At 40.6% G+C, this 26,473-nt stretch overlaps 1 protein-coding gene and 1 pseudogene across 1 annotated transcript in view; one reads left to right on the forward strand and one right to left on the reverse strand.

Moving 5' to 3' along the window:
* PIP5K1B (phosphatidylinositol-4-phosphate 5-kinase type 1 beta) overlaps positions 1-26,267 on the reverse strand; it is a 313,112-nt gene extending 286,845 nt beyond the window's left edge. Inside the window, exon 1 of the mRNA XM_054583051.1 lies at positions 26,090-26,267. The gene's annotated coding sequence lies outside the window, so the exon portion shown is untranslated. The remainder of the gene's footprint in view (positions 1-26,089) is intronic.
* LOC129078502 (ATP-binding cassette sub-family F member 2-like) lies at positions 11,156-13,666 on the forward strand (annotated as a pseudogene).
* Positions 26,268-26,473: the final 206 nt, after the last annotated feature.

The raw sequence follows: 26,473 nt of genomic DNA on the forward strand, positions 1-26,473 counted from the left end.
TTCCTTTTTTTCCCCTTTCCTTTTTTCTTTTCTTTTTTTAGAGAGGGAGAAAGAGATGTAGAGATACATTGATGTGAGAGAGAAATGTTAATTGGTTGCCTTTTGTACATGCACTGACTGGGGACCGAACCCGCAGCCCAGGCATGTACCCTGGCCGGGAATCAAACCCAAGACATTTCAGTTTGCAGGACAACTCCCAACCAACCAAGCCACACCAGACAGGACATGGATGATACTCTTAACCAAGCAGCAGAAATAAGCTGGGTGAAGCTTTGAGCCTCTGTTCTTCTTGTCCTTGGCTCCCACCTAGTACATTTCCCTATTCTCTTGTTTCTTCCAGCTTCCTTAATCCTGTGTAACTCCTACAGTGGCGCGATCTTTCCCTCTTATAAACCATGTCTTCCTCACGCTGCATTCCCAGCACTATTGGTTGTGATTCGTGAGCCTGTCTCCGCCACTACAATGTAAGCTCCTGATTAGAGTGAACTTCATCTATTTTTCTGTGTACACTTTGTGCAATGATCATACAAAATGTCCAGTAAATATCAGCAAATATTTGCGTGCTTGCTCCAAAGTGTTTATTTCACAGCAGCTCAAGGTAGTCACAAAATTACCCCATTTTATAATTGAAAACACTGAGAAATAAAGGAGTGGCTTTTCCAGGGACACATGGAACTTACAGAGCCAGATTTTGAACCCAAATTAAAGCTCTAAATCACCACAGTATATTCCACTACCTCTGAATAAATGCTTCCTAATTCAATGATCATTTACAGAGTCTAGGTATCTTAATGTGGTGAATGAAGAAGGAAAGCTAAAATCCTTGGATATGTGAACCCCAAACCGACAGAAAAATTTAACATAACCCCCCTAATCTAAAAGTCACACAGAGTTTGTGTACAGCATAGGCAATAGGACTCAAGGGAGATGGTACTTTAAAAATTTTGTTTAGGAAGCACCGTGGCTAGTCTTCATTCTTTCTACATGGACCCGTTAGGACTTACTGATATAGAATGAACAAATAGAGAAAAACAAAGTATGCACGTCTGTACAGTCTGGACTGCAATGCCAGGACGGCTCATAGGCAGAGACAAGGCACTGAGCTAGAGGGATAACCACACTGCATGACCATGGACAACACACAGCCAGGTCCTCTTCAGCTACCTGCTTCCCATTTCCCACTGGCAAGTTTGTACTTGGTTGATCAGCTTCTGGGATTTCTAACAATGTTACCACCCAATTCTATTACTCAATACACAAGTATTTATATTCACCTTATGGCCCACAGCCAAATTAAATAATCTTTTTTCTACTGCAGGGAGGAAGGTGCTGAACTCTTCAGCAGGTGCAAAGCACTCAAATTGGTAAAAGGCTCCAATTTCTTCTTCACTGTCACCAAGAGTAGCACACCAGATGATGAGCTTTTGAAGAATGCCTGTACATTGTGCCAACAAGCGATTGTGAAGGCCACTCCATCCAACCAAGAATGGCCAGGCGCTGCCTAAGGAGCAAGCAGGCCTCTCCACTAGGTCTATGCCAGCTGCTGCCTAACTCTGAGCACTCCCAGAAAGCCCTGACCAGGAAAAACACTGGCCTTCCTATATCTGTTAGGTATGTTCTTTTCTTTCAGATCCCACCATCTTCTGTTTACCAGACACAAGTGTCTGGTTTAGCTATCAAATTTGAGACCAATATCTCCTCTTCAGGCCACCATAGTTCTGAGTTTCCTAAGACATATCATGAAGACTAAATGAAACATACCACGGCTGATCCCCGGGTAGACTAAAGGGTAAATGCCACCAGAATGTGAGTTAGAAATGGCAAGGGAATGAATTTCTTTTGAATCCCAAATATGCCCAAACCAGATGAACACGTAATTCCAGATACTCCTGAATGGACAAACACAGAAACAAAACAAAATTGATCCATGTCATTCAATCAGTCAGCAAGACTTCCAAGCAGCAGAAACTGCTTTGGACAAAGTTTTATTTATTAAAAAATAAACAAGAGATCCTTCTTCCCTCAAGGAACTTAGAATCCAGTAGAGAAGACAAAACATGTCTGCAAGTAACTGAAAGGTAGTTAAGTCCCATAATGGAGATATAAATAAAATGCTTATGCCTTCCACCTCACTAGTCCAGTGCTGTGGGAAAGATTTCAGGAGCTTCTAGAAAGCAATTTTACTTGGACCTAGTTCACAGGAGGCCCACTAACAGCACAGCTGTGGAAGCACGGAAGTCCCTGGAGGAGGAAGGTGAACTGGGAAGAGCTGAAAGTCACCCGCTCACTTCCTAGCCTCCTTTCATCCACGTTATAATGATGGTTGCAGTTTGCCTATTACAAAATATTTCCTGAGGTACAGTGAAAAAGAGGCAATTTTCAAAGGCGAAGAGCATAACTGTAGCATCTTACCACTTTTTAGAGTGTGACTCTCAGAGAAGTTGGCCAGCGCGTGTTAGTGAGCTCTTGTGTCTAGCTGTGAATCTGGAGAGAACCGCCACACATACCAGAAGCTCAGAGGCTTAATCTGGAACCCCTCGGCTGGCTTTCACCCTAACTCCTGCCACATTTGGCACTTTTGCCATCCTTCTTTCCATTGCATTATCTTCCTCTCATTAAATATGTTTGCCTGGCTCCTCTCACCTATTGTAAATTCCTTGAGGATAAAGACCACGAACTTGTTTTTGCAATTGTCTCCTCACCTCCTCCCCTCACTCGAAAGGCCATCTTTTCTGCCCTCAGCACCTTACAGAAAGCTTTACTCATTAAAAGTGAAAGAAAATAGTTTTTATTTGGTTCCTATTGCCTGTATTTCTTTATCTCAGTTAATCCTCTCAAAAATCTTTTAAGGTAGACAAAGGCAACTTAATTTTAGAGGCTGTTCTGTGATGGACTAACAGATTGGATCATCTTAGATCTTGTCTATTACACACAATACAATTTTAAGTTCACCTCTCCTCACCTTCCCCTGCGAAACATATACCTCTTTCTTATCCAGGCATCAGGAGCTTCGGAAATCATATTGGTGAGATGGATATTCATAAACTGAGGTTAAATGAAAATACTACAACTTTTAGACGTCAAGAGTTCTAGAACAGCCTCTAAGATTCTAAGGCAGCACTCAAGCATGACACATGACCCTTGAAACTAAATTATCATACATATTGAGAAGGATCCGTAGGCTTGTGCTAAAGGTAGCTTTCCTTTACAGTGATGACTGATGAGGTCATACCTATTAACTTGTTAATGATTGAAAGTAGAGAAGAGCAGCTTTCAACTAAAACTGAAAAGAAAGTGCCACCATGTGACCCCATCTCAGGGATAATAATATCTCATGAAAAGAGGCGATATACCGGAAGTACATCCTAAATTCAAAGCTATCAGGAAATCCATGATTCCTTTTCCCATTTCCATTCTAGTTGAGTTGTGTTTGTACTCAGTGTATACCAAAAGTGGGTGGGGCCCATTTTGAGTATTTCATTACATACTTGGAATTTACTGCCTAGTTTTGATACAACCGGCTGTGACAAGCTCAAGAGTTTTATTTTTCAATATAGCCCAGGTCAAATTCCATTCCAATGACTTCTTTGGGCTTACTGAAATTCTCCATTTTTCTGGAATTTAGTTGTACATGACAGTACTTTAGGTGTGATATCAGTTACAAATTAAGACATTTGTTTTTATGGAATTTTTAAAAATGTTCTAGTGGAATATGGGCTGTGAAAACAGGTCTAAAACCTTTTTTGGAGTGATTTTTTAATCCAAAAATAAATCTCATCTACTGATACAGCTCACTTTTTGAGAACTGATGCTAGTTCTAACTAGGCTTGAGGAGCATTTCTTCAATTACACCAGCTACACCTTTACTAGAAGCATAGAGTGGACTGGTCCTGGTGTCCCAATTCCTGGCTGTTGTACCAGGTGCTCCAAATCTTGTTGACCTGGCATATTATTTTCTACATCTTATGATATGCTTTCAAATGTGAACTATATTCCCTTATATTCTATCGTATTCATATGCAACCAAAAACACAATAGAAAGGTAAACAAAATCATTAAAGCAAATTGTACAAAATTTCTCTCTGCTTTCTCATCCTTAACAGTGTACTTGATGATTAATAGTCTTTCATAATATTGTATCTATTTTTCATAGGTATTTTATATAACCTTTTAAAATTTTTATTTTTCATTCAATATTATTTTGTATTAGTTTCAGGCATACAGGATAGTATTTAGACAATCGTACACTTTACAAAGTGTTCCCTCCAATATTTCCAGTACCCACCTGACAATAGTTATTGCAATATTATTGATTATATTTCCTATGCCGTACTTTATATCTCTGTGACTATTTTGTGACTATTAATTTGTACTTCTTAATCCCCTCACCTTTTTCACTAAGTCTCCCAAACCTTCCCCCACCAACACACTCACACTCACACACACACACACACACACACACACACACACAGGCTACCACCAGTCTTTTCTCTGTACCTGTGTGTCTGCTTCTATGTTGTTTGTTCATTTATATTGTTCTTTGGATTCCACATATGAGTGAAATTATATGGTATTTGTCTTTCTCTGACTGATCATTTCACTTAGCATAATAATCTCTGGTCCATCCATGCTGTCTCAAATGGTAAGATTTCATTTTTTTTTTTTTGTGAGGCTAAGTAATACTCCATTGTGTGTGTGTGTATGTGTGTGTGTGTGTACTACCACTTTTTTATCTTCTTGCTTATTGATGGGCAACTGGGTTGCTTCCATATCTTAGCTATTATAAAGAATGCTGCAATGAACAAAGAAATATACATATTCTTTCAAATTAGTGTTTTGGGTTCCCTCAAATAAATACCCAGAAGTGGAATTGCTGGGTCATAAGGCAGTTCCACTTTTAATTTATTGAGTAAATGCCATACTGTTTTCTATGGTGGCTTTGCCAACCTGCATTTTCACCAACAGTGCATGAGGGTTCCCTTTCCTCCACATCCTCACCAGCACTTGTTATTTGTGGATTTATTGATCATAGCCGTTCTGACAGGTGTGAAGTGATATCTCACAATGGTTTTAATTTGCATTTATCTTATGATCATTGATATTGAGCACCTTTTCATGTCTATTGGGCACTGTATGTCCTCTTCGGAGAAGTGCCTACTCAGGCCATCTGTCAATTTTTTAATTGGATTGTTTGGGTTTTTTGGTGTTGAGTTGTATAAGTTGTTTATAAGTTTTGGATATTAACCCTTCATATACCATTGGAGAATCTCTTCTATCCAATAGGTTGTCTTTTTGTTTTGTTGATGGTTTCCTTTGCTGTGCCAAAACATTTTAGTTTGATGTAGTCCCATTTGTTTATTTTTCCTTTTGTTTCCTTTGCCTGAAGAGATATGTCAAAAAAAAAAACAAACCATTGCTAACAGAAATGTTAGAGATTTTACTGACTACACAGGCATCTCCACAGTATTTTTATCTGCAAATAACAGTATATTTTTATGAGCTATTATAGCTTGTTTAACCATCATCCCAAATCTTAGCTAACAGAGTTATTAAATATATGCCTTATATATTACTAAAATTATTACATAAATATATAATTTATACTAATATATCAAATATATTAATAATCTTCCATTAATAAAATTCACAGTGTTCTAACAAGATTTTCTTCACCTTTTTTCCCTTTGATAAAAAAAATCACTGGATCAAAGGGTATGCTCATTATAATGGCTTTTGTTAAATATTTTTGGTACCCTTCAGTAAGTATGTAATAATTTCAATGCTACCAATCATGAGCAAATATTTCCATTTCTACATACCCATACCAACATTATAATTTATTTTAATTTTTTTAAATATCAGTTTACCTCATTTCATTTCTTTCATCATTACTATGGGTAATTATTTTTGCACCTATTGGTCTTATGCTGTAAAAATTATAGGACTTAATCTTTGGCCTAGTTGTGACATTAAATACGTGCCTTATATATTCTGGACACTAACTTTTATATGTGTACATAGATATAGATATTTTCCCTATTTTATTGCTTTTTAAAATGTAGTTTTATTATTTATAGTATAATTTCTTAAAACAAACATGTCAAGAAATTCCTTTGATATTCTGGATAAGTAAACAGACTAGATATTTTTAATACTTCCCAGGAATAAACCAAGTTATACTTTGCCCTAGATAACAGAAATTAAGGATTTACTCTCACTTTCAATGACCATTTATTTAAAAATATATACCTTGAGCAAAAAACCAAAAAAAGTGTTTATAAGAGAAATATTAGAAAAAGATAAATATTTTTAGGTATTTAGTATCTCTCCTTATCCAAATATTCTAAACTCAAGTAAACCTTTCCTTCAAAATTCCTTATTACCTCTCCTTATATACCACCCCCCTACCAGCTCCCTAATGTATCCTCACAGTTATTACTTTATAGCTAAGAATGACAATTTTTTAGTGGTAGTTAATCATACTAACTTCATGAAACACAGGAAGCAATCAACAACAGTGTCACAAATTAGCATCTCTAAGCAGCTACAACTTTACTACTGCCCCAACCAATAAGTCACCTTTAAAGAAGGTAAATGTTAGTATGGTGAAAACAAACACTTTCCCTTATTCACAGATGACCTACCTTCCCTAGCAGTTCATTCATTCAAACCTTCACCAACTAGCAAAATGCTCTCTCAGCTTCAAAACTCTGGAAATATTGCGTCTTCGTATACAATGCAAGCAGTTCTTCTGATGTCCTTTCCCTTCTCTCAACCCTCTACTGGCTTCTCATCACACTTAAAAAAAAAAAACCCCAAAACCCCAAATTCACTATCAGGTGCATGGGGCTCTACTTGCCTTGGCCCCAAGTACTCCCCTCCACTGTCCCAAGTGGAGCACCTCAAACAGGCCAAAGGAGCTCTGTCTCAGGCTCTGCACTTACTACTCCTTTTGCTGGAATGCTTTTCGCAGGATAATTCAACAGATACTGAATAGTTCATGCCTCTACTTCACTTACATCTGTTTCTATGGACTGAATGTCTGCATTCCCCCCAAAATTCGTATGGTGAAATTCTAACTCCCAGTGGAAGAATATTTAGGAAGTAGGGCCTTTGGGAAGTAAGTCGGTCATGAGGGTAGATCCCTTGTGAATGAGATCGGTGCCCTTATCAGAAAGGACATGACAGACTTGCTTTCTCTTTCTGCTCTCCACCGTGTGAGGAGGATACAAAGAGAAGACAGCCATCTGCAAACAAGGAAGTGGCCCTCACCAGATACAACATCTGTCGGCACCTTCACAAGCGTCTGCTGTTTAAGCCACCCAGCCTGGAGTATATTTGTCCTAGCAGCCCGAGCTGAGACAACACTCACGTTCACGGGTATTCCCCTCGGAGGGAACGTCGCTTTCCAAAACAACACGCTTCCACCACTGCTGTCAGCGCTCCACTCCTTATTCTGCTTTACTCTTTCTCTACAGCATCTTGTATTGTATTATTAGTGTATTTTTCTTTATCTTTACTTTTCTTTATCTGTATTATTAGTGTATTATTCTTTATTTTTCCCCACTTAAATGGAAAAATCCCAATCCTAGTACCTAGAACCATGTTGTTAGGCCCTCAACTATCTGTTGAATTATGAATGAACCAAGGTGAGTTACAGTAATCTCCCCTCATCTGTGGTTTCACTGATTATGGTTTCAGTTATCCGAGGTCAACCGTAGACCCACGATATTAAATGGAGAGTTCCAGAGATAAACAATTCATACATTTTCAATCGCATCCCCCTCCGAGCAGGGTGATGAAATCTTGTTCTGTATTGCTCTGTCCCGCCTGGGACACGAGTATCTTTTGGTCCAGTGTATCCATGCTGTATACACCACCCCCCCCAACTCGCAGTCACTTAGTGGCCATCTCAGTTGTCAGACTGATGGCTGTAGTGCTGCAGTACTTGGTTCAAGTTACCCTTATGTTACTTAATAATGTCACATTCACATAATTTTATTACAATGTATCATTATAATTGTTTTATATTATTTGCTATTAATCTCTTTGTATCATTTATAAATGAATCTCTTATTGTATCATTTATAAACTAAGCTTCATCAAAGGTATGTATGTATAGGAAAAATGTATATATAAAGTGTGGTACTAACTGTGGCTTCAGGCATCCGTTGGAGGTCTTGGAATGTATCTCCCATGGGGTACCAGGGGCTGCTGTACCTCTTTCGGAGACAGCCTCAGAGGGCAGGTCAAATGACCTTAGGGTCAAGGAGCACACAGGGTGTGCACTGTGGGGTGCCACACTCATTACTCTACTATGAGACATAACATAGAAATGCAGGCTTAGAAACTCAGCTGTGTGGCCTCGATAACGTACTTACTACGTTTGCTCCATGATTCTCTCAGTTATAAAATGATGACAATAGTGCCCATCCCCAGGGTGGCTGTGCATATTAAACAAGTTAATGCCTGTTTATTATTTAGGAAGTACCAAAGAAGTGTTAGATAAGCGTCAGCAATGAATGTAGTTTTAGGGCTCCTCCCTCCTTTCTGCACACAGACTATTTCCCCAGTATTTCTAACGATGTTCAGCTTTTACTCTCTACAAGTTATAGTTACTTCATGTTGTTTTTTGTCTTTAGGGTCTAATTACCAATATAATAATGATTTATTTTTATCAAAAAATTCATGTATAAGGTAATAGGGCAAATGATATAGAGGACTTTGTGAGAACAGCTATTACATTATTTTATTTTTTTTAATAATTTTTATTTTCCAACTAGAGTTGGCACCTAACATTAAATTACTTTCAGGTGTCATTCTGGCATCCCTTTTTTTTTTTCCAATTACAGTTGACTTCAATATTATTTTGTTGTGGTTTCAGGTGTACAGCATAGTAGTTAGACAATCATATACTTTGCAAAGTGGTCCCGCCAATATTTCCAGTACCCATCTGGCACCACACACAGTTATTATAGTATTATTGACTATATTCTCTGTTATACTTTATACCTGTGTGATGATTCTGTAACTACCAATTTGTACTTCTTAATCCCTTCACCTCTTTCACCTAGTCCCCCAACCCCCTTCCACTGGCAACCACCAGTAAACTCTCTGTGTCTGGGTCTAGAACAGCCATTTCTCGATTTTCCTGTTCCTGCCACTCGTTCCATTCTCCCAAGGCAACCAATCATAAAATTTTCTCTTTTGTTGTCTTGGTGGTTATCTCCTTAACTCTTGATAACATACTTAAATTTCTTCTTCTTGATTCTTATCAGGGACTTTCCTCCTATTTTCCCCGGGTTTCCACCACAAGTTTGACCTATTATTGTTTTAATTTCTCTGTTCATTACCTTTGTAATTTTAAGTACTTAAATCATCATTTGTGTTTCCAACAATTTTTTTAGGTAAAACTGTCTTTATTTACAGAAAACATGATTATCTATGTAAAAAAATTCTATGATGCTATAAATTACTAGAGTTAATATATAAATTTAACAACTCACCAAAGAACATAAAAGGATGGCAAATAAACACATGAGAAGGAGCTCAACATTATTAGCCACTAGAGAAATACAATTTAAAACCAAAGTGAGCCATGACTATACACATGAAAATATCTGAAATTAAAAAGTCTAACCATACCAACTGTGATGAAGATGTGGAGCAACTGGAACTCTCATGTCCCACCAGTGGGAATGCAAAATGGCACAACTCTGGAATTCCACCAACTTTTTTTTAATCCTAACCCGAAGATACATTTACTGACATTAGAGAGAGAGGAAGGGGGAGTGGGGAGGGTAGGGGGCAGAGAGCAGGGGAGTGAGAGAGAAACATCGATTGATTGCCTCCCATATGTGCTCCCAACCAGGGATTGAACCCACAACCTAGGTATGTGCCCTGACAGGGAATTGAACCTGCATCCTTTTGGTGTATGGGATAATGCTCCAACCAACTGAGCCACTCGGCCAAGGCTGGAATTCCACCAACTTTTAATGACTGTATCTTACTCCCTCGATTTAGTAGGCATGCTCACCTTCTTCCCTCTGCTTTGACATCCAACCTTTTGTTATCTATTCTTTATTCTTTTGAAGTTGCTACCTTTTGCAATCTAGCCTGCAACCATAACAAAGTGTACCATGCTTAGTGCACAGTCTGTATCTAAGAGCAGAAAACAAAGAAATAGCACCTGTACAATGATGATTATGTCGCTATTCTCACTGCCAAGCTAAATAAGGAATTAAGATTTTGCTCTCTTAGTTCTTCTTATAGAACCAATGTTGTGACCCCTATGCCGTTGATGTTAAACTCTACGAGTTCCTCTTATTTGGATCAGGTGTTACCTCTGTCATTAACACCAGTCAACCTCCTCTGCCATTTGACACAGGTAAACAAAACGATAAATATTTCTATTATTATTTAAAGTTTATATTAGCATTTGAGGAATGTCCAATTAACCTCAAACAGCCTTAAAGTTCCTACATGTGTTAGAAGTGCTTTCTGGGTGACTTCTAGGAGCTCCTCTTAGTCCATCTAAATAGGAATCAATTGAAACACTGACCAGCTTTGAATGTGAGGCACAGTGTTCGGAACTCTGTGTAGTGCGATGACGACAACTACAAATCACACAATCTAAATTGAATAAGCAATGAATTTGTTTAATACATTGAGCATCATGTCCTGGTTTGGACTCTATCATGAATTATTTGCTGCCCGCCAGCATTCTTTTTCTTTAACAGATAAATATGAGCTTTGTCTTCTTCACCAAACCTATACCCAAGACATATGTCTTTTTAAAGATAAAATTTCACTGCTCTCCTCATCCATGATGAGGGTGTGCTTAAATTCTGGAGCTCTGATAAGAATTTTAGCAAAGCATCCCACTAGTACCCTTAGCCTCTGGGAATAGGGGAGAAGAGCTCTTCTATTATGGGAACCTTTTCACAGCAGATTTTACATGCTTTGCTTCAGATCTGCTTACCCAGGGGTTATCGTGGCTGTCTGGAGCCTGACCTCCTGCTGTAATTCTTATGAAATAAATTCTCTAACATGCATGGTGCTTTTGTTCTAAGGACCTCAAAGGCTATCATTCTAGCTGGTCTCACAACGTGCCTTTGAACTAGGCCTGGAGCCAGTGTATATTCTCATACCGCAGATGGGGGATGGGGGGAAATGCATAGAAAAGATCAGGCCATTGGATCAGGGGTCACTAAAGTGTCAGGAGAGGGGTGGGATAGGACAGAATACCCGGTTCTTGGACCATAGCTCTCACTGCATCCAGGCTCAGCTTGTGCAAATGTATGCAAAATGTCATTTAAAAACAGCAGGAAGTTCAACCCAATGAAACCAGGAGATAAACTCTGCTCACAATAAGCAATAGTAGTGGAGCTGCCAAAAGATATACTCTCTTCCTCTGAAAGTTTCACATAGTGAGAATGATAAATGACAAGAATTCTGACAAGAGTGATAAATGACAAGAATGGGTTTTGTGAACCATTTTGCTAATTAAATTTCTTCTTTTAGGGAGAAATAGAACGTTCTTACAAACACATTGTAGGCGGGCATTTTCAATTTAGTTTAGCTATGTTAACTGATATAAATTCTTATAGAACTTTGAGTTGTTCCCCTTTCGCTTCATTCTGCTAAAGGAGAATAAAATTAATCAAAAAGCAGTAAGAGCAGCTAGTGTGTAGAAGACACTGGAGCTGAGAGGCTGGGTGGGAAACATGAAGTGGAGAAGATACAGTCTCAGCTGTCAGGACTCCAGGACTCAAGTCTGCTTGGAGAGATAAGTGTAGAACCACTGAAAAGTCAGCTTCAAAGAAAAGCTCCAAAAGAGTCATAAGAGCAAGAATTCCAAAGGGAACGCACGCCTGAGAAATCACTCTGGGCAAGTGCGGGGATCGGAGAAGCCTTCTATAGAAAAGTGGCGTGTGTGGTGTCATGAAAATCTGATGTGATTTTCTTAAACAGAGAAGAAGACAGAAGAAGAGTCAATAAGAAAAAAATGGAGTAGGAAGAAATGACATTGCAAACGATAATCAGGAAGCTATATTATTCTCAGGCATTTTCTCTTCTGAGCGTACAAACCTTCTCAGGGAAGTCTCATTTAATCCCTTGGCTGTAATCACTGCTGAGAGAACATGACACTCAGTCTCCATCATGGGCCTGTCTCCGTCCATCCACACTCACACAACTTCCTTCTAGATCCCCTGGATGTCCTGCAAGTAACTCGACCTCATCCACTCCCATGGCTTGAATCACCGCCCACAGACCAGTGACAATCACATAGTCAGTGTATCCATCACGGACCTCTCTCCTTACAGTTGCACAGGAATACTAAGTGCAGGTTCAAAACTGGACGCATCATCACACCTCTGCCACCAAGGATATGCTGCCTCTTCCCAGGACTCTCTCTCAGTTAACCATCATTCTCCAATCTCTCCAGCCACTCAAGCCAAAAGCCACAGAATCATCTCTTCTACTCCTCCCTTTCCCTCACGCACCACCTGGACCTCAATGCTTGTTTGTGGTTGCTGGGGGAGCTAAAGACTTTTAAGCACATTCTGGCCTTCATCTCCCATTCCCAGGACTCTCTGAATGGTGTCTGTACCAACGTCAAGCACAAGGAACTGAACTATCACATGGGTAATTATGATCAGTATATAAAGACACAGCTGGAGCTAGAGGAGAACCAGATGAAGAGGTTTCACTGGGACCAAGATCAGATTTGTGCATATGAAGAACTACATTGCTAGGTTTGGCTATGGCGGTGCTAAGCTGGCCTGGCAGGCCCAGAACAAGGATAATATAGAAAATGATAGCATGGGAAGTGACAGAGAGACAAGACACTGTCATTTTGTTACCCACCACATGGCAAGATCCTTCCACCCGTCATTAGTTGCAGAATGTGAGCTTCAAGTGTACAAAAAATGGGCCTTGCATCTACTGTACAACAATCTAGAATTTGGTATTGATCTTGACACCGAAGTGGCTCTGGTAGAGCCCAATGGAGCAGTAAAGCCAACTCTTTCGAAGCTGCTAATTGAACAGCTACTGCCCACAGACTGGATGATCTGAAAACACTTCCATGAGGTGTTACAAGAGCAGCTGGATTTAGGCCTCTTGTCTTTGGAGTACATGATGAAGTGCTACCCAGAGATCTAGGATAAGAAAGGAGGAAGATCACTAGGCAATATGGTCTCACCGGAAAAGAGCAGATGAGCGGGATCCGGAGCCTGTCTGATCGGTAGAAGTGCTGAATGTGTCTGGCCTGGCTGGCCTGGCAGAACCCACACATGCTCTTCCTGGACGAGCCCCACCAACCACCTGGATATTGAGACCACCAACGGCCTGGAAAATGCCATATTGAGACCATCAATGGCCTGGCAAATGCCATCATTGAGTTCGAGGGTGGTATGAGACTGATCAGCCAAGATTTCGGTCTCAGTCAGGAGGCAGCACAAGGAATCTGGGTCTGTGAGAAGCGGACAATCCCCAAGTGGACTAGAGACATCTTGTCTGCAAAGAGTACCTCAAAGACAAGTTGGGGAGTAAGGAGCCCCAGCTCGCCAGAAGGACCCACAATGTGAGGGTCCCTGAGGCCATGCTCCTGCATTACTATAATACCTCTCCCCAGTCCCTCCCCTTCCGCCACCTGCCTTAGCTGCATTCTGTGATCCAGTCTATACCTGGACAGTACCTGTTTCTTCTCCTTCCAATTATTTTTTGGTCCATGTCTGGACTCCACTGGCTATTTCTGCCAGTCCCTTGCTGGTCCCTGGCAACAAATGATGCGGCCAGAGATACCTGAGGGTTAGCCCAAGGGCCCACGTCCTGACGAGTCCAGGAAGGAGCTTCAGATCCTGGTTTTCTGGGTTTGAGTGACATTGGAAGAACACACCCCAACCCACTGGCCTCATTTCTTTCTGTTTCTGGTTTGGAGATCTGGATCAAAGCCTTAGTCCTGATCAGTTTTTAAATAATCATTTAACAGTATAACTTTTAGACCTGTGTGACATCTACAAAGTGCCCAATAAAGAAAGAAGTAAATAAATAATAAAACAAGATTCTTCCAGAAGTATTCTACATATGTGGAAAGTGACTACTCCTTATATAAAGTTTGCACAAAATGAAATGATGCATCATGTTTACATTATAAATTGCCACATAGGAGAGGGAGTTTCTGAGAAACTGCAAAACTAAATAATGAAGCCCAAATGTACACAAAGCTTAAGAGCTGAATTTCCATTCTGTTTTTTATAAACAACCATAAACAAAAGTTATGTTTCTCTCTTAATCCTTAGCACAAGAGACTGTATCCCAGTTACTGCATTTGCCATAAATCTTCACCATTCTGTTCAAACTACGTCTTGGAGGAAAACAATATAAAAGGGTATCACTTAAATATAGCTTGCCAGAAGAATACTGCTATTGTAAGTCCTTTTGTTTCTATAATGAATTCATAATCTTAAGAATAGTCTGGTTCACATCACTCCTTAATAATAAGTCAAACTTTTCGTATACATTTTTCTTATTTTATTGCAGATATTAAAGTTTGTTTTCCAATGGAGGATGGATATTAGGACACTTGGGGAAATTTTCTATGCAATTTCTCCAATGGGAAAGAGAAATACCTTTGACAATCTATAAATTCTCAAACAAGAATCCATGAAAAATGAAGCTGTTACCAATCAGCCATAAATTATCACTCTAAGTTAAATTAAAAAGTCTATGAAAGCGTGCTTTAGACCATAATGTAATAAACACATAACTATTTTATTAAAAGAAAAAAGAAATCATGAATAAATATCTCAACCTAAAAAGGTAGCACTTTATTCATCTGAACGGCCCAAAAACAGGACACAAGGAAAACACGCCTTTTTTTTTTTTTTTTTTTTTTTTGGCCAATGGAGTAAGTGAACAAGAAAAAACTAAAGTTTCCTTGCTTTAGAACTGGCACTCTTACAGCCCTCCCTCAAAACTGCTTTTTCGCCTTTAAAAAAATTTCAATCTTAATACATTATCTGAGTCTATTTGGGAAATAAAATTCAGACAACATGGAGGTTATCTGGCTCCCAAGGTCGTAACAGAGTCTCAGCAGCAAAAAGGGGTGAAGGAGAGATTACGACTGAGCCACAGAAACAGCACCCTCCCCGCACAAAAAAATTAATCAAGGCAGATAAAGAGAGGCAAGAGCCTTGCATCCCTGAATGGATAATAAAGCTGTCACTTTATCATTGCAAAAAAGACACACTCTGTGCTGTAAAATCTCTTTAAAAATCAGGGAAAGTTGTGACAACTTTAGGGAAGTTCCCTATACAAAAATTGGCTATAATAAAATTTGACACTTAAAGGAGCAAACCCTTCATAATCAGGAAATCTATTCTAGAATTAAAAGCCTTCCCCAAAGTTCTGAGAAGCTGTGAATTCCCTGTTTTAAACTACTTTCATTTACTGCTTGAATGGCCAAATAAAATGGCCAGGCTTGATGTCTCAATGTATTTGAAACAGGAAAAAAAAAAGTTTGCTGTCAAATTGTTCTTGAAATGTTTTAAAAGGAAGGGTATTTTTCCTACAGTATTTAGGTTCGTGTATAACTAAATAAGTATGAACTTTAGGGTGAGCCTTACGTGAAAAAATATCCTAGACACGTCCCAGTTTAAAAGGCCGTATTTCATCACGGTAGCTTATTTACCCTGTGTAACAGACGAGGTGGCCTTAGGAGTCACTTTCTCCCAACTCCATCAGATGCCTACCCTCCAATGTTTTCTAGACGGAAATTAACACTTGGCAGGGGGAGCTTTGTGAAGGTGTTAACTCACAACCCTCCCTGAAGGCACAGGGGTGGAAAGGGCACCGGATGGGGAGTCATGGTCCGGCCTGAGCTTCCACACAGGCAGCACTGGAGGGGACAATAGATTAGAGTTGTGCTCTCCAAATTGCAGGTCTCATAAAACCATAAAAATCCTAGAAGAAAACACAGCCAGCAAAATCTCGGACATTGCTCGTAGAAATTTTTTATCGGACATATCTCCCCAGGCAAGGGAAACAAAAGAAAAAATAAACAAATGGGAATTCTTCAAACTAAAAAGTTTTGCACAGCAAAGGAAAACATCAATAAAATAAAAAGACAACCCACATAATAGAACATATTCATCAATGCATCTGATAAGAGGTTAATACCCAAAATTTATAAAGTACTTACAAAATTCAACACCCAAAACATAAACAATCCAATTCAAAAGTGGGCAAAGGGCCTGAATAGACACTTCTCCAAAGAGGATTTACGAATGGCCAATAGACATATGAAAAGATGCTCAACATCACTAGTCATCAGAGAAATGCAAATTAAAACCACAATGAGATGCCATATCACACCTGTCAGAATGGATGTCATCAATAAATCAACAAACAATAAGTGCTGGCAAGAATGTGAAGAAAGGAGAACACTTTTGCACTGCTGGTGGGAATGCAGGCTGGTGCAGCCACTGTGGAAAGTAGTGTGGAGATACCTCAGAAAGTTAAAACTGGATCTGCCTTTTGACCCAGTGATCCCACTTCTGCAAATATACCTGAAGGAACCCAAGACAATAATTCAAAAGAATATAAGCACCCCCATGTTTATTGCGGCATTATTTACAATCACCATGGTATGGAAACAGCCCAAGTGTCCATCAATAGATGAGTGGATAAGACAACTATGCGACATTTACACAATGGAATTCTACTCGGCCATAAAAAAGAAGAAAATATTACTCTTTGTGACATATGAATGGACCTGGAGAACATTATGCTAAGTGAGATAAACCAGTCAGAGAAAGACAAATACCATATGATTTCACTCACATGTGCAATCTAATGAATAAACTGAACTAACAAACAAAACAGAGACTTATAGAGAGCAGATAACAGCTAGTATGGGGAGAGATTAGTGGGTAGAGGGATTCAGCAAAAAGGAAAAAGGATTCATGGATATAAACAACAGTGTCGGGGGAGGGGAGTATAAGGGGACTAAACAGTAATGGAAAAAATACAAGAAAGATTGCATAAAATAAAAATGAATAATAAAAAAGGACAAATTACAGGTCTCAGCCCATCAATAGGGAATATAATCAAGTTGGTGGATCACGATCAGTGTTTGGCAGGAGGGAACATATCAGAAAATATCAGAGCATGTTTCATGTAGTATAATGAAGTATTATTCCATGAAACCTTTATTTTAAATATAATTATTTATATGTCTATATCTATACTGGGTTACAGTGTATAATGTGTTTCTTAATGGACACTAACTTAGCCATTAAGGGCTGCATGCTAGACTGAATATTGGCGTGCCGCCAAAGTTGAAATTCTAACTCCCGGTGTGATGATATTAGGAAAGTGGCGGGGTGGGGAGGTGGGGTCTTTGGGAGGTAATTAATTAGGTCACATGGGTGAGGCCTTTATGAATGGGATTAGTGCCCTTACAAAATGGGCTCCAGAGAGCTCTCTCACCTTCTTTCCATATGAGGATGCAATGAGGAGTTGGCAGTCTGCAGCCTGGAAGAGGGTTCTCATCAGAACCCGACAGCACCCTGACCTCCGGCCCCCAGAAAAACTGTCAAAAATAAACTTCTGTTGTTTATAAGCTACCCAGTCTACAGTACTTTGTTACAGCAGCCTGGACTAACTAAGACATTTTGCTACTGCTCTTATTTACAGTGCAAGTGAAACTGAGTAAATGAAAAAACCATGTGCAAAGATGAAATGCCAGCTTTGCTTAGCCCAATTTATATTAACTGGTTTCTACAGGATCCTACAATCCTGTTTCTTATTTCATCCTAAAGATACCTAAGCTAATAATATTTTTAGCCTCCAACTAACTTCATCCTCAACAACTCCTTTTCTCTTACCTAATTGGCAGTCTTTGAGTCTTTGTTTCCTGTTTGGATGAGTGAGTGCACTTCAGGGATTCCAGGGGCACTCTAAAAATTTGCGTTGGGCAGGTCCCTAGGATCACACTGAAGTCTTCATTCTTTGCATGTAAAATTAGTTACCACTGTGGGCCTAATTGCACTCCAAGAGACCAAAAGCATCAGGGGTAGGATGCTGTTAGGAAGAGGAAGTCCTTAGCAGTTATACAAGAGTATGAAAGGCCCAGAAGCCAGAATGTGTCTACTTCCGTGAGGGCTTGGCTGGGTGTGGGAGTAAGGATCTGGCCAACAGAGTCTAGCCATCTCAGCTGCTCTGGCTGCAGGATGGATGACAGAGCAGAAGGGAGCCAGAATGGACTCAGGAGTGCAGGGAGGCTGCGGCTGGAACCCAGCAAGGAGATGTAAAGGTGAACTAGGACACGGTCAGCAGAAACAATGAAAAGCATATGGATGGGGGAGATTTTCAGGAAACACAATCAATAGAAATGGGTGATGGATTCAGTGCGGTGGAGGAAAAGGATGGGGTCAAGGGCGGCACCCAGGTGTCTGCCTTGAGCCAGGTGGTAGCTTGTGGTGCTCATCATGGAGCTAGGCAGTGCCAGGACCAGGTATGGAGAGAAAAGATCATGACTCTGGTCTTCAGCATGTAGAATTTGGGGTGCCTTTGAGATATCCAAGTATAATCTAGAGCTCACAGATAGAAATTCTAGGTTCCCTTATGTCTTCTTTTTAAAAAAAACTCTTCTTCCAAAACTGTATTTCAAGGTGCAACTGCGTGAAGCAGACAAAAGGATGTGGACTGTAAAATCAGAAAAGCCAGGGTTGGAACCATATGCCTTTCTGGCTCTGTGCACATGAGCATATACCTAACCTGACTTGATTTCCCTTTCCTCCTCTATCATCCAGGAACGTGATGAAGATGAAAAGAAATAGCACTATGGAAGTGCCTCGGATAGTGTTGGTTCTCAGCAAAGTGAAGCCAGAACCGTGTTCATATTTTGTACACCGCATAGCACCTGGTACTGCCCTGGTCAAGGGATCCATCAATATCTAGTATATTAAACTGACTTGAAATATTCTGAGTACTGTCAGTAAACCACCATTTCCTCTTGCAAGAAAACCACTAGCTCTCGAAATCATTCTTCCACCTAAGCATCCTATGGAGGTGAACCAAATACAAGTTATGCACAGAACATGTCTTACCTCATCACCCACACACCCTGGTCTATCTCCCAGTTTGGGGAGTATCTATTACTTGGCAGGGCCAGTGACTATCAAGAGCTTTTTCATTCTATCAAAGGTCCAACATATCCAGTCCAGTCATATACATTTATTCTCTTGTGATCCACACGGCTCTGAGAAAAGCCAATACTGCTTTTCTTTTTCCTCTGGAATTTTTTTTTTTTTTAAGATTTTTATTTATTTACATCTTAGAGAGAGGGGAACAAAGGGAGAAAGGAAAGGAGAAAAACATCAATGGGTGAGAGATACATTGATTGTTTGCCTCTCGCACGCCCCTAATGGAGAACCTGGTCTGCAACTCAGGCCTGTTCCCTGACTGGGATTCCAACCTGCGACCCCTTGGTTTGTAAGCCTGAGCTCAATCCACTTCCCCTGGTATTTCTAGCAGAGCAGGCAGATGGCATCCTCTCCACATAGCCCGGATTTTCTAGGAATACCAAGCACTTCAGAAGGTCTGTACATCGAACAATGGATTTAACGTTTGCTGCTGATTTCAAGTATATGTCAGAATCACACGGAGGCCTGCTGACACCCAGATTCCTGATCCCCATCCCCGGAGTTTCTGATTCAGTTCATCTAGTTTATAGTGCAATGACGTGTGATTCCAACATGTGCTGCTGCTCCTGGTGGTCCAGGAGCCACACCTTAGAACTCCTTCTCTGCTATCGGGCTATTGATACATCTAACAGTTAAAGAAAAGTGATCTGAGGGTGGGAAGTTTTCACTTAAAGTGTCATAAGATTTGCCTTGTATGTTATCACCAAGTGGTCTCAACAAAGAATTACATATGATTATGACTTAGGTACTTTTAGACCCCATTTCAATAGTTTTGGAATGTTTTGTTTTATGCTTGATAGTTTGTATGTATCTGTATTCTACTATCCACTTTTGAGTAAATGAAAAGGAATAACTCTTTAGAGATTCTGCTTCATATTTGTGCCAAAATTTATTCACCTAAACGAACACTGTTTCCTCCTCCTGGGGGGCTTGGTTATCATTTTCGTAGAACCACTATCATTAGCCTTTAAGAACTATCTTCACAGCTAAACCTGTTCAGCTTGAATTAGCTTAATAGTGGCCCAGTTCATCCTGACAGGATGGATGGGACTTATTTACTCATTTAAATATTTACTGGGCACCTACTACATGCCAAGCACTTAAAAAAAAGAAAAAAGAGTGTTCAAGAACCATGACTTCAAAAAGCTTATAATCTTGGGTTGAGTGTGAGTTCAGGCAGAGGTAGTAGAAAAACAAGTAAAATACATAAATGTATGAGTGAAAGAAACATATGTAGAAGGTCCCCTTTATGTTAGATGATCAGAGAAGGCCTCAAGAGAAGGTGACATTTCAAGTGATTAATTTAGGGAAGCTTAAAGTCCATTCTTATTTGTGTATCCTGCGCCAAGCTCACTGTGAAGCCGCTCTGGGTGCTTTAAAAATGCTTAATTGGTGCTTATAAATATTGAATAATAAACAGAACAACACATTTCATACTTACATTGTTACTTCTGTTAAGGGAGAGAAATAAGAAGTCATTCCTATACATGTTGGTTAAAAAAAGATTGGCAGCCTGATGAATAAATACTATTTATGATGAAAAATGAAGGACACTATAAACTATTGAAACTAGCCTGCCTGACATTTCTAAATGGTCTAGAAAATAAAAGAATCATTAGAATAATTATGAGATGTCCCAAGGTGATGAGTGATTTTCTTTTAGATGCATGAATTGTTCAATACACATTTATTAAATCCCTACTACTTGCCAGGCATAGTGCTAAGTTCCAAGAATGCAAAGATAAATAAAACATGATGCCTAACCTTTTCCATTGACAAATATTAGCTAAACACCTAGGATGTGCTTACCACTCCCTCAAGCAGGTCATAATATTGCTTCTTCTGATTGCTGTTCTTTTATTTCCTTACTTTGTCAACAGATGTTATGACTCAATGATCCAATGATCATGAGAGTGGGCATGTTTTGTTTTGTTTTAAAGAAAGAAAAAAGTGCATATTAAATGTGGAAACCCCACTACCCAACATGGTGAATCTATTGCATTTCTTAGGCCTGTGAAGCAAAGAGACACTTTTTTTTATGACTAGCTAGCTATAATTGTATTCTCTTTGCAAACCCCTTGCTCGGCATTACTGAGTGGCAAAGATTTAAATATCACCTTTTTCTTACAAAATGGATGAACTTTCTACAGTCCTGTCTTTAGTCCTGCAACTTTAGTTTCAAGTCAAGCTAATTATCCTCCCTGGGCCCCCTGGGCCTGAATTCCAACCCTTATCTGAACCTCAACTGAAAGACACACACGCCCATTTTTAGTGGCAGCAATACTGTCCACTCAATGCTTTATGTTTCATTACAATTTCACAACTGACTTTTTAAAACTCGTAGAGAAAATAAGTCTCAAGATCTCACTGATTTCCTGTTCCGTAAACTCCCCCAAACAAACTGCACACCCACTGTTTATTCAGCCCCATAAACAACAGAGAAGACCTTCTACAAAAAGACACTTCATGTAGTTGTCTGTTCAAATGTGGGTTTAACTTAAAATGATCATACCAAGGCACTGCCAGCTAACTAAACATGTCACCGTCTCCATTGTTATCTATGTTTCAAATATTCCCCAAAATAATCGAGTTTGGGTAGGATTCTTGTGTTTTCTTATATCATCATCTCCTTTCTACGCCTCTGATGAAGTCAGGGAGAAGTGAATACAATTGAGAATGGCAATCACAAAATCAAGCTGTTTTCCTTGGCCTAACCTTTTATACTGGAAGGAACATGACTGAATAAAACACTTCAAGAGCAGGTAATTGTTTACTATACAGCACACTGCAAAAATTTCATCAATAGGTTAAGTTTAAAGTTTATTTTTTAAAAGAAAAATACTAAACAAAAGGTTAGGTTTCTCTCCTCCCTTATTAGCCTTCCTTTTAGAAGAACTGCCAGATAAGTCTCCTAATGAACAGCTGAGCTACATAATGTACAGTTCTAACTGGGCAGCTCCTACAAAAATAAAAGGACTCCTTCCAACTCCAGTTAATGTACTTGATACAAAGAGAACATGTTTCTGCAACAAATACATTTAGAACTTGATGTTTTACAGAGTAACTAACGAAGGCTCTGGCCATAGGAACAAAAATTATTTTTCCAGGATATTGAGTGTTCTGACTCACCATTTAACAGAAGTACAAGCAAAATGAAAAGTAAATGTATGCATATTTATGACTTTACCAGCTGTATGACAGGGCCACCTTTGGCTTCTGGCTTTATTTACCAGGAAGATAAGCTTGGAAAACCAGCACACATTTGTATATCTATTAAAATAGTCTTCTGTCTCCAAGCAGTAGTTGGAGCAAAGTATTAATTCTGAATCTGCTGATGTATGTAGCCAAGAGAAACACAGTGAATAGATAAAAAACAGACAATTCTTTTTCTTCTTAAAAGTAAAAACGCACCTTCACCATAAAAACCCCAGGCATGATCTTGACTATGAACCTTCTTAAGAATTCCTCATTAGCTCTGATCCTCCTGCTAAACATCTGTGTGACTTTGAGCAAGCCGTTTTACCTCTTTCAGCTGCCGCTGTCTCACCCAGAAAAGGTGCGAGGGTCTGAACTAGTTAGTTAATACTTGAATTCTCTATCAGAAAGAAATACACCTCAATCCCCAGTGGCTGGGTCTGTTAATTAATAATTAAGACCCATTCTAATTCTTTACCATCATTCTTCTAAACACAGAAACACTACTTTTCAGTATACAGAAACAAGAGGTAGAAAGAAAAGAGGATTCTTAAAGGGAACAGAAACTAGGTTGGTTTTGTTAATTAGGTTCCCCCTCTGAAACCGCGAGCTAGTATTAGCTTGTGCTGAAATATACTTAAAAAAAAAAAAAAAGGTGGTTGGTTTCTCCCTCTCAAGACACACTCTTTCATGAAATGGCACAAGTCGATTTCTAGTAATATATCTTTCAGTGGGTTACACATTGCTAACAACTAAGCGAGGGGAGGCAAGTGAAAGAGCGTAACATAGGCTACACGAATCTGTTGTCTATGTGGAATAAGAACAACTCTTCTTTATATGATGTGTTCAGGAAGGAGAGCAACAATGGGCACATATGCCTGCCAGCTTCAGGAGGCACACCTCTTGTAGGTAAATTATTCTGTGGGTCAGCAGATGTTGGAAATTTACATAATGAGATGGTTGTGATTTCCTTAGGAGTTATTTGATTCGCCTCCTTCATTCAACAACTATTTACTGAGTACCTTATGGTATGTAAACCCCAAAGCTGAAAAATAAACAAATACAGGTACTGAGTTGACTGTCTGGAATTTTCAAGTAAATCCTGACATGTATTTTAGAGTAGGTCAGCCTCTCAGAATATTTTCAAGTCAAATAGTAATACCAAACAATATAGATGCTGAGCTGAAGTACACTTGGAATTTCCTTTCCCTTCATTACTGTATTTTACCATCTATAATGCACACCTTATTGCCCAAATTTTTGAGGGACAAATAAGGATGTGCATTATACATGGGGATAATGATTACATACAATGGGTATAATTATCCCGTATAATGAGCACAAAACGTGGATGCGCGTTATGCCCAGCGAAACATAGGTAAGTGGTATGTGGTGAATGGGAGGAAGGAGTAAATTACACATGAAATAGATAATTAGTTAAATCCCTAGTTAATACAAGGGTAAAAAGCCTTTTTTTTTTTTCTGTAGAGAAACTTAAAACATGGGACTACAAATACACTGATGTACATTCTAGAATGCTAAAACTAGAAAGAGAAAGGTAATTCAATAGAAACCTCGTTTTATATGAGAGATGTAAGGCTCAGAGGTGATATGATTTGGCCCAGGTCACACAGGCAAAGACAGTGTCAGCACTAGAACCCAGGCCACCAGCAGGCGTGCTTAACAGTCCCTAGTGCAGTGCAGTGTTTGTGATGTGTCCTCGGAAGTGGAACAATGGTATAAAATGGTATAATCCACAAAGCAATGGACTAGCATCAGGAGTTCTGAGTTCTACGCTTGTCAACCCCACTGGATTAGACATGAAACCACAGACAACCCCCATCCCCTGTCTAAACCTCGGGATCCTCATCTGTCAAGTATGAACAGTAATTCACAGGAAGACGGTGCAGAACAAAATAAATGCAGCAGCTCTGGCCATTGTAAAACTGTTAGACAAGTACAGAACCAGCCCTGGGTGGTGACAGTGGTGGTGGTACGGGTGTTTCAAAGACCCTCGCTGCGACTTCAGTTCCAGCCCATTGTTACCATGCTAAGATCCTGGCCCTGTGAGCCTCGTGTTCCCCCCTGTGAATATGTGGTTCACAATCTTTGCTCTGCATCTCTCAGAAGTGGTCAGAATCAAATGACAAGGCTGAAAAGCATTTACAAATAGTAAGGCATTAATGGAAATTTAAAGTGTTGTTATTAAATCCTTCTAGTCTTAATTTGGACAAAAGTGTAATGCGGTTTTATCATTCAGCTCTTAATAGTTTCCTTCTTAAGACATCATTATACATGAGTCTCAGACTTACCAGCTTTCTCAGCAGTCCTCCTAAGTCTCCACTCATATTACTGTATACAGAAGGCACCATTTCCCTCAGCCCCAGATCATGTGTGATGCTTATTCAACCTCCCACTGGCATGAAGTTGTCTGAGAAAGGTTTTTTTTCCAGGGCCTCCTTTCAGCTGGAAATACTCTGACAAAAGCTTCCATGAATACTATTCCACTTCACATTAGAGTGGTAATGAAACAAACCCTTCTGCTTTCTCCACTGGGCTGCAGAACACCAGCCTTTCCACAGAACAAGAGAGAAGCCCGGGTGTGTGATCTTCACCAGAGGGACAACCGGGGTTCCCCAAACCCCTGCTCAGGAATAGTGAGGAGGGGACCGCTTCTCCTTTGCAGAAGACTAACACAGTATGAGACCCAACCGATCCCTCAAGAGTCATTCACCTTGTAGCTAGGGCCTCCAGCAGGCTGAGAATTTCAGAGAAAAGTGTTGGGGCGGGGGTGGTATTTTTGGTCTGCAACATTCTGCCTTTAAAAAGCATCACAGTAACTAGCGTTGCCTTGTTGAGAGCCCTGATTGCAGTACACAAGACGAAAGAATTCATCAGCCTACCCAAACAACTTCTTTGTAACAGGCTTCTACCCAACCACGCAGAGCCCTGTGAGATAAGTAAACCAGGGGAGGGGGCAAACGAAAGGACAACAGGCTTATCTGCATAGATGAGCGATAAGCAGACTTTTGTTGACTTCTGTTTTGGCGACTCCTGGCTCTGGCCTGACAAACCAAACCCTGTCATTCTCTCTCCGTTGCCCCCACACTCCCCCCGACCCCGACCCCGCCCCAGCTGTTCAAGCGTCACGCTGACGGGGCTGGAGGAGAAGCGGAGGAAACGCGTTAAGTCTGTTGTAGCGTTTAGGCTGGAACCATACCGCACCTGTTCAGTCCGGCTCCAGCACCAGAAATGACCAGAACACCGACTTGAAAGCCCCTCATGAGATCCCAGGGGCGCCTAACAAGTTCGCCGCTGATTAATACTGGGGGAGGGTGGTGGGAGATCTCTCCTGATACTGACAAATTGAGCGCGTTCCCTCGAAAAAAGGACGGAGCTCCTGCTTAAGTGAACCCAGAACGATCCCCGAGTGTCGCCACGGCCCCGGGATCGGAGTGGCGAGCGGGTGGGCGACGACGGGGAGCGCGCAGCTGTGGCCCCCGCGGAATGAATGTCCCGCTTCGGTAGCCATGCGCACCCCCTTTCGCCTACCCCCAGCACAAAGCGGACACAGGGAGCGTGAAGAGACCGCCAAGAGTCATCGGAGACACAGAGTCCCTAAGCCCGAGCCCAGAAGGAGGGTCTAGGGAGGAGGGGCCGGGGACGCGCAGGAAACTTACCTCACTCGGGCAGCATTCGGGCGCCTCCGCTGTTGAGACCAGTTGCGCCACAGTCTGCAAGTTATCGGGGTGCTGTTGCTTCCCCACAGCGAAGAGAGAGCAGTGCAAGCCAGGCGCAGGAGGGTCGGCTGGCCGGGGGCGGGGCCCGGGCGCAGAGCTGAGAGCCGGCAGGTGCCGGGGCCCGAGCCTCGGGGCCAAACTGCGCCGGACGCGCTTCGGCGGGGGCGCGCCGCTGCTAGTGTGCAATGCGCGCGCGCCGCGGCGAGTATGTGTGTCCCCGCTTTCCCCTTCCTTCCCCGCCAGTCCTTCGGTCAGACTGAGCAGTGAACGGCCACCAAAGCCTCAGCGTCTAGAAACAGCTCCACTGCCCGCGCAGCCTCGCGG

This window comes from Pteronotus mesoamericanus, unplaced genomic scaffold (genome assembly GCF_021234165.1).
Source record: "Pteronotus mesoamericanus isolate MK-2021 breed Mesoamerican mustached bat unplaced genomic scaffold, CSHL_Meso_final contig_73, whole genome shotgun sequence".
In the NCBI taxonomy this organism is placed as follows: Eukaryota; Metazoa; Chordata; class Mammalia; order Chiroptera; family Mormoopidae; genus Pteronotus; species Pteronotus mesoamericanus.